A 15,408-nucleotide genomic window follows, 5' to 3' on the forward strand; every position below is an offset into this window, starting at 1 on the left:
TGAGTTGCCATACGGTATTAGCCATCCAACCTTTCGACACTGCTAGTTCTATTAATATCTTTGGTGACTTCCAGCACTAGAATCTAAATGGTTTCATTCTGAAGGTTGTCATTGGCGGTACTTCTAATGCTGGATATTAGCAATGCTGCTAAGGTCTAATGCAGAAGTTCTCAAATATTTTCATAGTGTGGGTCACATGTTAACAGAGCTATTGGCTGATGGAGAACTTCCTGTCTTGTTCACAACTACATGGGCCTGCTCCTTCATGATTTCATAACATCCGTGGCCACTCCAGTGATTGGTTATGTTGAAAACAATATCAGAAAACTATCTGACGTATTTTAGCTGTCTTTTAATGCAATTTAGTGGCTGGAAACAAGGAAGAGATCAGCACTATGTAGTCAGCCAAATCTCCACAGACTACCAGCAAATTGTCCATGAGCCACAGTTTGAGAAGTGCTGGTCTAAGGCAATTCTTATTACTTATTATTTGTATTATTGTAAAAGCTCCAGGCATGGACCATGATCCCATTTTGCTAGGCATTGTACAATCTACAAGCTTACAATCTAAGTTTACCACACTTGCAAGAAGTAAGTAACCAAGGGGTTGGATTAGGAGGTGGAAACATAATCAAGAGAAAGAGATGCCAAGAAAGTGACTGGCAAAGGGAAGGGAAGCAGCAAAGGAGGCAAGTGGGAAAAGGCTGAGGTAGGAAGACAAGCAGGAAGCCAGCGCAGGGCTGAGGTGGCCATTGCTGTGGAGGAAGAATGACAAAGAATGGGTATGGAGGTAAGAGGGAAGTGTGAAGGTAAAGAAAGGGGAGAAGAAATAAAAGCGTGCAAAAATGTGCCAAAAGCCAATGGGGAGATAAGTCAAACAAGGTAAGGCCCCCAGATGTTCCTGTTATTCATTACATCCTGTTTCTCCCCAATACAACTCTCCTTCACTTTCCTTAGCATATCGAGTTTTATTTTGTTAAAGTTGAAAACACTCAAATCTATCTGTTTTCTCATGTTAGTGAGCAAAAAGAGAACTTCATTCCAGATGCCAAAAGCCATTTACTACTAAATAAATAAATGAGACCATAAACTGACAGACAAGTCAAATTGACAATACATCATCTGTTTTGTGAAAGGGATAAAACAGAGTCTGCATACATCATAATAACCTGTCTCAGTCTGCCTAGACTCTCAAGTTTTTAGGGCCAAATTGTGGCTGCTCCTTACACATGTCTCCAGAGCATGAGTTGCAAGGAATCTCCCTGTCACTCCCAATTCCTATTTAGCAGCCAGCCACAATTGCAGGGCCTGTGTTCAGAGGTGCTCAGGGATTGCTCTCTCCAGACATCTGTGGATGCAAAATGCAAAATGTCACAAAAGGATCAGGTGAGGAGACAGGAATATGGCTCTGCCATTGGGCTCACTGTGGGGGAGAAGGCGCCTACAGTTTGGTGCAGCCTGCGCAGCCCCTTTGTGTACAATGAAGTTCTGAAAGGGATTGGGAGCAAAATAGGGGAGCCTTTGGTCAGGCCCAGTCCCTCCCGATCTGCCCTGGGAGCGGTGAGGCTCTCGAACAGTGAATAACCATTTAGTTTTTAGCCCACTCACTTAGGATTTCTGAGTTCCCATAACATTTCTCAAAGTGTATGCACTGTTGTTACTGCAAATGCAAACGGTCACCTGAGATCTCAGATATTTATTTCCCCCTGTTCCTGGACTGAAAAGTGTAACACAATTCAGCTTTTTGTAACTGCACTCTGGAAAATGAAAGTAAACCAGTGCTGTTGTAGGGTTCACTTTCATTTTCAAGAATTATAATAATTATACTTTGCACCTTGATCTGAGGCTCTCAAAGTGCTTTACACACATCAGTTAATTAATTCCGCTCCTCATAGGAACTAGGTATTATTATCTCCGCTTTGCAAAAAAGAAACTGAGGAAGAGAGCAATTAAGTGACTTGTCTGAGGACATACAGTCAATCTGCCTAGGTCTCCACCCCCATACTTAATGGAAAAGACCATTCTTCCTCCACCATGTTCACCACGCAACCTGAAACCACATGAAAGTAACCTGGTTTAGGGTTTCAATACAAACTCAAGACTCAGTGCAGCTTTGCCAACAGGCTTGTTCTGACTTTTGTGAACTTTTAAAGTGAATCTAGATCCAGGATTGAGGAAACCTGGCCAGATATGTGGCTTGGTGACCAACCATGTGAAATATATGAAAATGGATTACATTTGATGCTTTTGACTGAGTTTGGTTTGACTTTTGACATTTAAACCCAAAGTCATGCTTGAGGGTGTAAACTTTTATGAATCAACAACAGCCTTGCATAACCCACACAGTTTTGCAGAGTTCTCTATTTTTCCTATAAAATGTAATGGTGCTTTGGGGCAGAAACAAAGAAAACTTGAATTCTGATGTCAGAACTCTTGTTATAGTTTCAAAAGAAACATACAATTTAAGATGCATATTCCCCAGACTGTATTCAGGCCTGTTTTATTCAAATACATACATGGCAAATAATTTATAGCTTCTATAAAAGATTTTACAATGGCAATTAGGACCTGATCCAAAGCCCATTAATGTCAATGGGAATAGTTCCATTGATTTAAATGGGCTTTGGATCAGGACCTACTAGGAATGCACACCATTCTTTGGGTCCTTGCACTATACAGAAAATATGTGGATGGTCCACATGTGTCTATCTCACCTTCTGGGCTCCAACCAATGTATTTTTAATTGTCAGCAATGACCAGTCCATTATATTTAAATTGCCAGCCAATTTCTGGTCCATCATTTTCCTGAACTTAGTAAGCAGATGTACAGGGAGCTAGGATACTCACAGCTTCTGTGTCATTTCACCTCATTGGAGATGAAATGTAGCAAACCATTTAGCTGGTCTCCAGTGCACTAAGGAACTCTAGGCAAATAAAGCAGTGCAGCCAAATCTGAAGACTCACAGGCGTGCAAAGCTACGATTGAAATTCTTCTAAAACCAAATGATATCTTCTATTGTCTCAAAGGAATAATAAACTGTGGCTGGCAGATTGCAGAATATAATAATCACCCATCTGAATTAGTAGACATTCCTAGGAGTGACTGTCTTCTGCTTTTCCACACAGGGTTTGTAAAGATAACATTACTCTATATCTAAAGAACATGGCTCTACAGTGCATTACTATGTGACAGCTATATTAACTGAAGTTAGAAAGTGTTAGATTCAGAGTTACACTCCATCAGTGTATTTAGTCACAATAACACTCTTATTCAAAAATAAATGGTTATTGAAAGCCATTTCCACTAATATGATACTTCAGGAACTTTTAAGGAAAAGAAATCTTCACAGTAAGTGGTACTTCATCTGTAATATCAGACATCTTAATCTCATTTGTGTTGATCTGGATACTTGGATGTCTTAGACACTGTATTAGTATTCAGTTTTACAGCATATTTGAATCTCTGCTACTTGCATTATTCCGAAATTTATTTTAGTGTTTTGACCTTATAACTAAAATCTAGAAGTCAGAGGACCCACCCTGAGATCTCAGTGGGCACTAAACATTTCTCAGGATTCAGTCCCAAAAGCTCTTCATAAAGTGGAAAATCAAAATAAACTTAAAAGAGAAGGTAAAAACAGTGGCCAGATTCTCTAACACCTTCCATTTGTGCAATGTAAATGTAAAATTTATTAGTGTTTTACAGCCACTTTGCACGGGGAGAAATGGCTTTGTAAGATGCAAATATAGAAGAGAACCAGGCCTAGCTAGTTTAAACTATTGCAATAAATATAGCTAGCTGCGCCTAAACTTAGTTACAAAGGAATATCATAGGAAGGTCTGTTATTTGATTTGCAGTTAAAATCTGCTCTCAACTATGTTGTCTTTCACCAAACTCTCTCTCTCAGAATCACAGGTGCAGCCAAGTATCACAAAGATATGAATGTGGATCAAGCTCCAGAATATTCTTTAATATGAAAAACAGGCTTTTTTCTTCTTCCAGATCCCATCCAATACTTCTTTGTAGCCCATTTAAATGTTATGACCTCTTTTCATACCAAATAGCCATAGACCACAAGAAATATGCTCTGTCCTTTTTCTTATAGGCTAATATTCAAATGTCCAGTCCTAAATTAGCATTTGAGCATTGCATCATAACTGGCCAAGCTTTAGAGTAAATCCGGTTTGAGTTAAGTTTCTGTGGTATAGGTCCTACCGATGGCCAGGGGTCTATTTCTGGTGCTTAAGGGATGCCACTAAATTGTGCCCTTTGAGGGTAACTGTGTGAAAAAGAAAAAATGTATTTTTATTTGTAAAGAGAAAATGTGTTTCCCTAAGCCACAAGTTGCAATTTTTAAATTGAAATATTTGAATCAACTCTATCACTATGGGGAGGTAGTAGAAAGTCCCACAGGTGCTGGAACTAGCAGTGCTGGGGGTGCAGCCGCACTGAGTGGCTTGAAATGGTTTCCATTATATACAGAGTTTACAGTTTGATTCAATGGCTCTGAGCAACCCCACTATACAAATTGTTCTAGCACGGGGGTGGGTAAACTATGGCCCATGGGCCAGATCCAGCCCACCAGCCATTTTAAGCCAGCCCTCGAGCTCCTGCTGGGGAGCAGGGTCTGGGGTTTGCCTCAATCCGGCACTCCAGGCGGGGAGCAGGTTGGGGGCCGCTCCACACGGCTCACAGAGGCAGCCACATGATCCCGCTCCAGCACTCCAGCCAGGGAGCAGGGTTGGGGGCCTCTCCATGTGGCTCCCGGAAGCTGCGGCATGGCCCCCCTTTGGCTTCTATGCTCTCCAATAGCCCCCTCCGGTGCTCCAATGGGAGCTGCAGGGGTGTTGCCTGCAGGTGGAGCAGCATGCAGAACTGCCTGGCCGCAACTCCATGTAGGAGCCGGAGGGGGGACATGCCGCTGCTTCTGCAAGCTGCTTGAGGTAAGCACCGCGCAGACCCTGCACCCCTGAGCCTCTCCCTATGCCCCAACCCCCTCTGCCCCAGCCCTGATCCACCTCCCACCCTCCAAACTCCTCAATCCCAGCCTGGAACACCCTCCTACACCCAAAATCCCTAATTCCCTGCCCCACCCCTGAGCCCACATCACAGCCAGAGCCCTCACCCCCTCTCGCACCCCAACCCCCCCAATTTTGTGAGCATTCATGGCCCACCATACAATTTCTATTCCCGGATGTGGCCCTTGGGCCAAAAAATTTGCCCACCCCTGTTCTAGCATCCCTGTTTCCTCTCAGTTACCTCTCACCACTTACACTGCAGGCCCTGGAACAGCTATGATGTAATTTAAGAGAGTTGTATGCGGCTGCTGTCCCTTCCCTGTTCCAACTGCTCCTGTGTGGGCCAACTGCTGCAATGCAAGGGAAGGAGGAGAGAAAAATTCTTGCTCCTCTGTTTCCTGCTTCCCTGATAGGCTGTGAGAACCTAAGGAAGCACAGGATAGGAGTTTGATGGGCTCTACCTGTGCTTAAGGGAGCATGTAGCAAAGAACAGCAACACTCACACCACAGTTACCCAGGGCAGTCCAGGAGAGGGCAAAAGACAGAGAAACTGAGAATCAACAACCAGTTATGGTTCCCTCATTCTCTGCTTGGCCCTAGGCCTGGCATCTGGTTAGAGAAGCTGGTGGCTGCCCTAACTTACGTAAACTGGTTATGGTTCCCAATCCTCAATAAACCAGTGGGGATAATTGGAATATATTGAACTCCAGCCATGCCCCTTTCCCAGCTCCTGTACACCTCTGTCTACCTTCAACTCTGCAGGGAAGGAGTATAAGCTTTGGCTATACTGTCTTGATGCTGTTGGGGACTTCCCTTTCTCTAGGGGAATCCCCAGCAGAGAATTTGTGGGTAATTTCTGTTTCCTTTACACTGCCTAAAGCAGTACAAAGGAAGTGGGACAGAGTATACAATCTGCTTTAAGTATTGATTGTGGCCCCTGACATTTTTGAAATATGTTCAGCTCTCATGGTGGAAAAGTTGGACACTTTGATTTCTTTTGTGGTAGAAACCTTCTCTTCAACCATGCATAACCTGTTTATCCCATTTCCTCCATAGGTAGAAGAACTAATAGCTCTTCTGTATTTTATCCATCTTTGATCATGTGGTTAAAGAGGTTATGAAGCCAGTACAAAAGAACAGGAATTTAGAAAAGAACAGAAGATACTGACTTATTTTATCTACCCTGACCTCTCAATGTTTTCTTCCACCTCAGAATTAGATAGATAATACAAAGAGTGTATGCATTAGAATGGGTTTTAAAATAACATTTTTTTGCTGTAGCAGCTAGAAGAGATTATTCTTAAAATAGTGGATTCAGTTGTTAACAGTTTCTGTCTTTAACCTATCATGGTATTATCCTCTGCAATTATCTTAAGTTAGGCTTTAAACTAGCAGGGTAAAAACAAGCCTCCACTCTTGACACTAAGCAGTGATTTATTTCCTGCCTCAAAGAAAAAGTCAGGATTTTATTAAAAAAGCAGAAGCAAGTTATAACTTCCCTCCCGCTCCCACCCATCCCTAATATGTTTTATCTTTATTCTTTAGAATCCTGGATGGTAAAGCACATGAGACCCGTGAGGATCGCTGATTCCACATTGTTATTGGTCTAGTTTTTTTCTTCTGGTTCCAGTTGAATGATAGTTAGTGGAAGCTGCTTCAGAGCACAGGAGAGGAGGAGCAGTTGAGGAGTCCTGATTTTATAGGGGATAGTGGAAAAAAAAGGTCTATAGATGTTTGCATGAGACTTAAGTCTATTTTCATATTTAATGGTTTGCACAAATTGGGATAAACAAGTATAATCTAATCTTCGGGGGGGGAGGGGTTTGTTCTGTTTCAGAACAAATAAAGAAGACAAACGACTACTAACTTGTCTCCATGCCCATACAATTATTTTCCCTTAGGATTATAGGAAAAATACTTTGCTTAAAATAGTTTTCTGTCAAGGCACTAGGAAAATAACAGGCTTGTAATTATTCAGGATTCAACCATGACTGTTTTGATTTTGAACATGATTTTTTTTGGCAATCACAATTCATTAAATTAAATTGAAAATCTAATATTATTTCTGTTGTTGCTACCGCCCCTAAAATTTTTCCCTGCTGGCCCACTGCACCCCACTTTACGTGCTGGCAGCTGTAATGTAAAATGAATAAGAATTTTGATCTCTGAATTGCTGCATCTCAGTGCTTCAGAGATCAGGATTCTTGTAAATTTCTCTTTACAGTTGCCACCATAGATAGCAGAGTTCAGCCAAGTAGCAATAAAGGCAATAGTAAATCATGGGGAAGAGACACACCTTTGGGGAGAGTGTGAGGAAAAACAAATTGGAAAGAGGGAGGAAAAGTAAAGTACAGGAGAGGAGGAAAAAAAGAAAATATGTAGTGGGCCACATATTCTCTGATCTATTTTGGCTGCTTTGTGTTATTCCAGCAGTGCAAAGGAGTCATGCAACCAGCAATAGGAGGGGAATCCATGGGTAACATAGAGCTACTGTAGAGGCTTCTGCATCAACCCTCCTTCCAATCTCAGCCTCCCAGCATAGGTGCAGAGCTAGGAAAAAGAGGGTATAGTCAGCTTTTCTACCCAGCTGGCAGAACAGCCTCAAGGCCAAAGCCCCGAAGCTACTCAAACCTGCTAAGAGGCTACTCTAATGCTCCACCCTCGCAGAGTCCCAGATCTCAGACTCCAGTGATTTTTCAGTCCCAGAGCCCAAGCCCTGCCAATCCAAGTCAGCTGACCTGGGCCAGCCATGGTTTTTTTTTAATCCCTGTGGTGACATACCCACAGAGGCTTCCTTAAATGAAGAAACCTTAACAGAAGGGTCCCTCGCTCAATAGTATGTAGCTGCTAAAACATGCTTAAGCCAGGGACCCTACCTTGGATGATCTCAACTGTGACGTCTCTACCGCAAGAAGCCATAAACTTTCTTAAGTATTAAAAACTAAAGTTGTTCACTGTGAGCCAAGGTTCTAAATAGCATTAGTTTTTAAAAAACACATAAAACTGAACAGAAAATATTCTTATGTGCATGTCTTAACATTCCAACATTATGGGTGAAATCCATCATGGGAGTTTTGTCATTGACTTCAAAAGGGCCAAGATTTCACCATATATATTAATAAATTACAAAAGTTTTCTAAAGCATATTGAATAATACAATGGTAACTAACCTTTACTGTCTGAGAGTGAACCATTATTTCAAAAGGCCAAAATCAATATTTTGGTGCAGGTTGTTTTCCCTATTCTGACCCATTTATACTGCTTAGTCTCATTCAAAAACTTAAGCTTAAAAATTGCAAGGCATGGCTCAGGAAACACATTGTCAATTCATAATCCAATACAAATTTTCTTCTTAACACAGTGGTCCTTGAAGGCTACCATTTAGAGCCCTGAGCCAGAGGTTGGACACTTATGGAATAATATTGGGCCTGATTCTCAGTTACTCTTTTCCTACACATGATGTAGGGACAAGGGTAGGGGGTCAATGGTACCTTTTGGTTAATTTTGCTCTCCCTTGGTGAAATCCAGGCCTCAATTGAAGTCAATGGGAAAACTCTTTCCCCGTGGAAAAGTCTGCTAACTACAGGTGCACCCCACTGTGATTGGGCTTGGTGTAGTGGGTCTCCTACTCCTTTGGTGTCCCTGCAGACAGTTGCTCTGGCCCTGTGGTGAGCTGTCTCTTCCTGAGACTTGGCTCTACTTGCCCTTGGGAACAAGCCTGAGTCCAACATGCCAGGTCTGGCAGTGTCACACTGGAGGTTTAGTCCAAATTCAGGCTTTTGGGGCTTATCAGCCCTTGACTCCAGGATCTTTATGCCCGTGCCCTAGATGCCGATATAGGAAACTAGGCTCGCTCTCTACTCTGGATTCCAGCCCAGGGACCCTGTATAAAGAAGAGGTAGTCTGTTTGTTAGACCTTCTGCTGTATTCCTGTGCTGATGTCTGCTGTGACCTGCAGGTAGGCCTTCCTCAGTTTCTTCGCTAGCTTATGTTTCTGCAAGTCCCAAACAAAGGGGAGCTAAACTAGTTATAAAAAACAACAAAAGTTCTGCATAAGGCTCACCTGCCCCAATAAGGCTCCAAAACTTAGGAGTCTCTGGTTGGGCTCTGGCCCCATCTGGTCTGTCCTTCCAAGCAGCATCCTTACCAAGTCTCCTGCTATATCAGGGAGACTCCCATCCACAAGCAAAAAATTCCCAATTCCTAATTTAATAATGTTATTTACTACAACAGCAACACTCCCTCTCCTGCTTGGCCACAGCCGTTCCATTACCTTGCTTGGGTGTTAATTACTTTGGGCTAGGATTGGGATCAGAGCATTCCATGTTCTATTTTTCAGCCTTGTCAGCATGTGCATGCTGCTCATGCAGTTGGCCCCACCCCAGGAGCAGCAGGCAGGCTCGCTCATGCATGAAGGGGCTGTCCAAGCTCTCTCACTCACACTCCACTACAACTTGTGGGGAATGTCAGCATTGATAGCCTACAAGGTATTTCAGGGCATCCCCATGCTGCTCTCAACTAGGACTGTGGCTGCCACACACATCTAGCAGAGCTGCATCACAGACACGAATATCACATGCCCCCACCCAGTTGATGGAGCCAGGCAAGGAGGGGGGAATACCCTTCCCCCAGCACCACCTGTATACATTCCCTTATATTCATACTGATCAGTATTTTCAATTTAATTAATAGACACACACTATGAGTTCCCAAAGTAACATACAGGGACTTGTAGTATGCATCTATTCAAATGGAACTTATTAGCAAATTAAGTACCACCACAAATCTCCCTGATCTTAATTTGAAAATGTCTTTCAGTATACAAGGCAGTAGCTGGTTAGCCTCTGGCCCCAGCCAGGCCTGCCTTCACAAGGTTCACCCAAGAGGTCTATTTCCTCTCTGAGCTGGCTACCCCAGAGCTGGGCTTTTCCTCTTTTATCACCACCCTGCAGGCTTGATACCTGGCACAGCTGTAAGGAGGTGGGGCTGACTGGGCCTACAGGCTGTCATTAACCCCTTCTTGTTCAATATAGGGTTGTATATCCCTTCCAACTCTCACTGACTTCAAGGGCATCAGGATTTCATGTCCTCTATGCTGTGGTTCTACAAGGCCCTATTCTGCCCCTGGTGTAAATTAGATTAGCTATAGTGTACTATATGGGGACTGGGATCTGGACTGATGTAGAGCCCTTACATCAGCTGAGAAAGTTTCCAGCACACAGGATATTCTCAGAGAATCATCAATGTCCACTTCAAGGCATCTTTAAACTAGCAGAGCAGTGTTAAAGGGCCTTAGTGTGAGAACTGAAAATGAAATGCATATCTCCATGGTTAGATTTACAAGATTCATCCTGGTATATAAGAAGAAAGGCAATGTCCAGGTGATTCCTGATACCACAAGACTGGCAGCCCAGGCAGTGGCCTTTTACTATGATAACTTATTGTCATTTGAAGGGGGTGTACATTACTTAAAAGGTTATTTATACCATCAGACTCTGCTGATTGCTCCTTTACTAGCCCTGTAAGCATTTATCTAGGGCATATTGCTAATTGGCACTGCTCCTAGCTTATGTGAAGAGCTTCTCTCAATGGGTCCCTTAGTAGGGACAGAAAAACCACAACTGTTTATATACAATATAAGAGACAAGGTAGGTGAGATATAGGGTGACCATATGTCCTGTTTTGGCTGGGACAGTCAGTTTTTTAAGCCTGGTCCTGGCTGTCCCAACTTTTTTGGCAAAAGTGGGCATTTGTCCTGTTTGCGCTGCCAACTTGATCAGAAGGAAGGGTTCAGGCTAGCCCCATATGGTGTCACATTTTCCCTTTGGGAAATCTGGTCACCCTAGTGAGACAATATCTTTTATTAGAACAATTTTTATTGATGGAAGAGACAGAAGACAAGCTTTTGAGCTATACAGAGCTATTCTCAGGTCTGGGAAAGTTAATCAGAGTGTAAAGCTAAATATAAGGTGAAACAGGTCTTTAAGCATAGGCGTTAACATGTTGCAAGGGACCATTCAAAATGACTGTAGTAAGAAGTAGCTTGTTCCGGTGCTTTTTTAAACACAGGTGGGAATTATATTTGAATTCCTTTCATTTCTAGGAGAAACTTTTAAATGAGAATGATTAGAACATGAAAACAGGTTATTTCAAAATAGTCAGCTTCTCAAAGGAGAGAAAGATTGTTTATTATACAGTAACATACAAAAATAATATTTAGGAAGAATAGAGAGAGCATCCAGAGACATGTGCCAACAGCATTTCCAGTCTTTAGGTTTATCAGCAGTGGTTCCTAAGATCTGTATTAGTGATCTCCACGTATTCTACATCCATCAATTAGGACAAGTACTGTAACATGATTTGCACCTAAAATGGAGATGAGCACTGAAATGTAAATGTGGAATCGTGTGAAGATTAAAAAAAAACCTATAGATACCAAAAAAGGGAAAATATGGTGATTCATCATTAAATATTTATCTATTGTTTGTTTTTTCCTTGTTAATTGAAAAGAGGTTTGTATTAATAAAAAGTTTAGTGAAATCTAGCTAAAAATTAATTACAGATGATGGGAAGATTAAAGAATTAACATCTATACAATGTTTTGAATATAAGTATTATCTTTAAGATAATAGCAATATTTCAATAACATAATCTATACTTTTACAGGTTTGTCTAGTTCCAGGTTAATATCACAATTAGTAATACATCTACTTACCTGCATGTGGTAAGTGATATTAATTTACTTTAATACAGTTATCCCACAGCACCTATGGCCAACTGAGGTTCTTCAAGTTATCTTATGTTGTTAGTTGCCCCAGGTTGTTAATATCATCAAGCTCTGCTAACGGACTGCAGAGCCCTGTGGTTGAAATCATTCAGGTAAATTCAAATGCTTAGTATTATAAATTAATAAGTTTGGCATCATTAAACCCTAGACTGGCCACTGTCCTTTCAGACCACTGTGCCATATCCCTCAATCCTTCCTCGGGTGGAGTTGTGCGGTACATTACTATTCCATTGTTGTCCCTCACTTCTGAAACACACAGCCAGTGTGAGAATGTAAGCATCCATCAGGGAGCCCTTTACTCTGGTCTTGCTCCCTGACTGGCATTTGGCTTCCCTCTTTGGCTATGTGTTTGAGGCAGAAACAGGAGTTGGACTGATGGAAAGAGCGGGTGGACTGGCACTCTAAAAGTGTGCAGCACTCACTGGCAGGATCAGAGAGAGCTGAGGAGAGGGAGAAAATCAGAGGGGTCAAAGAAACAGAAGAAAGACCATTAATCAGCATTCCCATGTGCTCTTACTAAGGTTATCCTTCTCTCTCTCCTACATCCTCTGTCCGTTGGTGGAAGAGACAGAAGACAAGCTTCGTCCTCCTTTGTGTGCTACACTTCTGCTTCATCTTGTTTTAATTTATACCCTGACTTCTTTGGGGTATTGCCTTTTATTATGTGTTTGCACAACAACCAGCACTATGGGGCACTGATCCTGACTGAGGCCTCTTGAACTTATTACAATATATAATAATAAATAGAAAAAAAGCAGAAGGGGAAATTCCACATCTCCCTCTAGGATGAAACTCTCCAGAGACCACCTGTCTGACCCAGGGCAGATCCTTGCCTCCTATACCTTCCCTCACTTTGTGTTTAAACTGGGATGTGCCCACCTTAGCCCTCTCAGCACCCAGCTTCCATCAGACCTAGACCCTCCTTTGATCTATCCAGGTGTCCAGTCCAGTGATGTCCATACATAACCCCCCTGCAACCACCTTCTGTAAATGTAATCCTCCATGCATCTACCTCCCCTACACATAACTCCCCCTACACATACAGCTGGGCACCCATCTCCCCTATACATAACACCCCCCTCCCATACACACCCAGCTCTCCCTTACCTAACCCCCTCAGGCACCCAGCTCCCTGCCACCTAATCCCCCTGGGCACCCAGCTCCCCCTACCTACTCCCCTAGGCACCCAGCTCCCCACCACCTACCTACCCCCCAGGCACCCAGCTCCCCCCACCTAATCCCCTTGGGCACCCAACTCCCCCCTACCTACCCCCCTAGGCACCCAGTTCCCCGCCACCTACCTCCCCCTACCTACCCCCCCAGGCACCCAGCTCCCCCCACCTAACCCCCCTGGGCACCCAACTCCCCCCTACCTATCCCCCCAGGCACCCAGCTCCCCGCCACCTACCTCGCCCCCCCCAGGCACCCAGCTCTCCACCACCTAACCCCCCAGGCACCCAGCTCCAGCACATCTAACCCCCCCGGCACACACCTTCCCCCGCCCGTTCCCATCCCCCCACTCCCGTGCTACTCTCGCACCCAATTCAATTTTCTCATCCCAGCGCTCCCACCGGTGTTTCCCTTTAACGCGCGCTCCCGCCAGACCCTTCCACCCCCGCGCGCGCTCGCTTGTCCTTTTCTCCTCCCCCTCTGAGAACGTGCGCGCGAGCCCGCTCCTCCCCCGAACCGCCAGCTCCGGGCTCATTGGCTGTCGGGAGCGCGCGCGCGGCGGGGTTGGGTGCGCGCGGCGGCAGCTTCACTTCTCTTCGGGCAGCGGCGGCGGCGGCAGCAGTAGCCGAGGGGGTAGCGCGCAGCCCCCACCCCTCGCCTGGCCCGAGCCGGGCCGCCCGCCCGCCGTGCAGCGCAGCGCTCGCAGCCAGAGCCGGCACCAGCCCTAGCCCTGCGCCTGCAGGTAACGCCGCCTGCCCCAGTCCCCCCCGGCACCGTCTGCTCCCGCCTCCCCATTCCTCTAACCCCCCGGCACCACCTGCCCCCAGCACGTCCTCCTGCCCCACCGCACCCCACCCAGGGCATCGCCTATTCCCTTGTGCCCTCCTGCCCCCACACTCATCCCTTTTATCCCCAGCAATTCCTGCCCTCGCCACCTTACACTCCCCACATCCAGCTGCCCCCACCATTGCTTGTCCCCTCCACCACATCCCCCCTGCTCCTCCCAGCCCCCTGCCCCATTCCTCTACCCCGGCACTGCCTGTTCCCCAACCTCGTGCTCCCCCTGCCTAGTTCCCCTACCCCTTGGCACCACCACCTCCTTCCTAGCCCATTCCTCTACCTCCTCGTCCCCCTGTTCCCTTGGGACCCCCACCCCATCTCCTTTCCATAGCCCCATCCATCCCTATGCCCTTGCCACCTCCTCATCCCATCCCCCTGCGCTATCCATCCATCCCCAGCTTCCCTAGCCATAGCCCCACCAATCCCTACATCCTCTCTACCTCTCTCCCCAACCCCCATCCATCCGCTCTCCCACCCTTACCACGTTCCCTGACCTGTCCATCTGTCCGAACCTGTGTCCCTCAGCCAACTTTATCTATCCATCCCCATGTCCTCTGCCCCAGCTACATCCATCCCACAGCTCCCCAAACCCTCATGTCCCCTCTCACTCCTACCACATCCACCTGCCCTGACACCCCACCACATCTCATTGCAATAGCCCCATCCATCCCCCTGCAACCCTTTTCCCCCATCACATACCCTGACCTAACCCCATCAATTCCCCCTTTTCATCACCCCCCCCACATCCCTCCTCCCTCTGTTCCTCTCCTGGGGTCCTAGAAATGCCTTCTCTCTTTCTACAAGAACACCTGCATCTTCCAGCAATACCTCCTTCACTATCCCCTACAATACTCCCCCACACCTTCTTTTGCCCTTCTTATCATCCTTGTATCCCCACCAGTACATGTGTATCTTTTGCTCTCCTCTCCATTACCTTTCTATCTCCTAGAAATACCCTTTCCTCTCCTTAGTACCCTGCTCTTAAACACCCCTTATCCTCTCTCTGCATTCATGCACAAACACATAGAGGGGTCACATAATTCCTTACCCCATTATCCCCTTATCTCCCAGTTATCACTTTTATAACCCCTTGCCCTCGAGGAGTGGGATGGGGAGAAACCCCTCCCCCTTCCAGAAATTCTAAGGATGGGAATTGGTAAATACAAGCAGGGACTGGTTTCAGAGTAAGGAATTGTACCCTATGCAACAGCCCCCTCTCTAGCAGAGATGGATCTAAACCACCCCACTGCACGATGACAGGAGCAAAGTAATCCCTTAGCTCATTTTGCCCAACCCCCATCTCTTCCTCGTATAACTCTTGTGCCTTCCTTACAAAGTCTTCTCCTTCCATCATCCACTGTCACCTATTTCTCATCCCAATCCTTTTCCTTTCATCCTCTCTCTTTCCACCTTTCCCTACTGCTGTCCTTCTCCACACAAAGTATCTGGAAAGTGCAGGATAATGTCATTTTGAAAAGTGCCTGTTTCAGTCTCCTGCTATCTTCTAGTACTGCATAATTATTGCACATTGTGTCTCTATGACATGTGCCTTCCCCTCCCCCTCCAGGCAGCAGGAAAATAGGCGAGGGGTG

At 45.2% G+C, this 15,408-nt stretch overlaps 3 protein-coding genes across 5 annotated transcripts in view; all 3 read left to right on the forward strand.

Annotated features, from left to right (window-relative positions):
- The window catches only part of UBE2E1 (ubiquitin conjugating enzyme E2 E1), a 705,427-nt gene that overhangs the window by 242,095 nt on the left and 447,924 nt on the right, over positions 1 to 15,408 (forward strand). The window lies entirely within an intron of this gene.
- NR1D2 (nuclear receptor subfamily 1 group D member 2) overlaps positions 1 to 15,408 on the forward strand; it is a 746,221-nt gene that overhangs the window by 209,797 nt on the left and 521,016 nt on the right. The gene's annotated exons all lie outside the window — the stretch shown is intronic.
- LOC127044082 (ubiquitin-conjugating enzyme E2 E2) overlaps positions 13,582 to 15,408 on the forward strand; it is a 316,515-nt gene continuing 314,688 nt past the window's right edge. The window contains exon 1 of one of the 2 annotated variants that reach the window (XM_050938553.1): positions 13,582 to 13,718. The gene's annotated coding sequence lies outside the window, so the exon portion shown is untranslated. The remainder of the gene's footprint in view (positions 13,719 to 15,408) is intronic. The other variant, XM_050938552.1, reaches the window with a different exon arrangement.

The sequence above is a fragment of the Gopherus flavomarginatus genome, chromosome 2 (genome assembly GCF_025201925.1).
Source record: "Gopherus flavomarginatus isolate rGopFla2 chromosome 2, rGopFla2.mat.asm, whole genome shotgun sequence".
In the NCBI taxonomy this organism is placed as follows: Eukaryota; Metazoa; Chordata; order Testudines; family Testudinidae; genus Gopherus; species Gopherus flavomarginatus.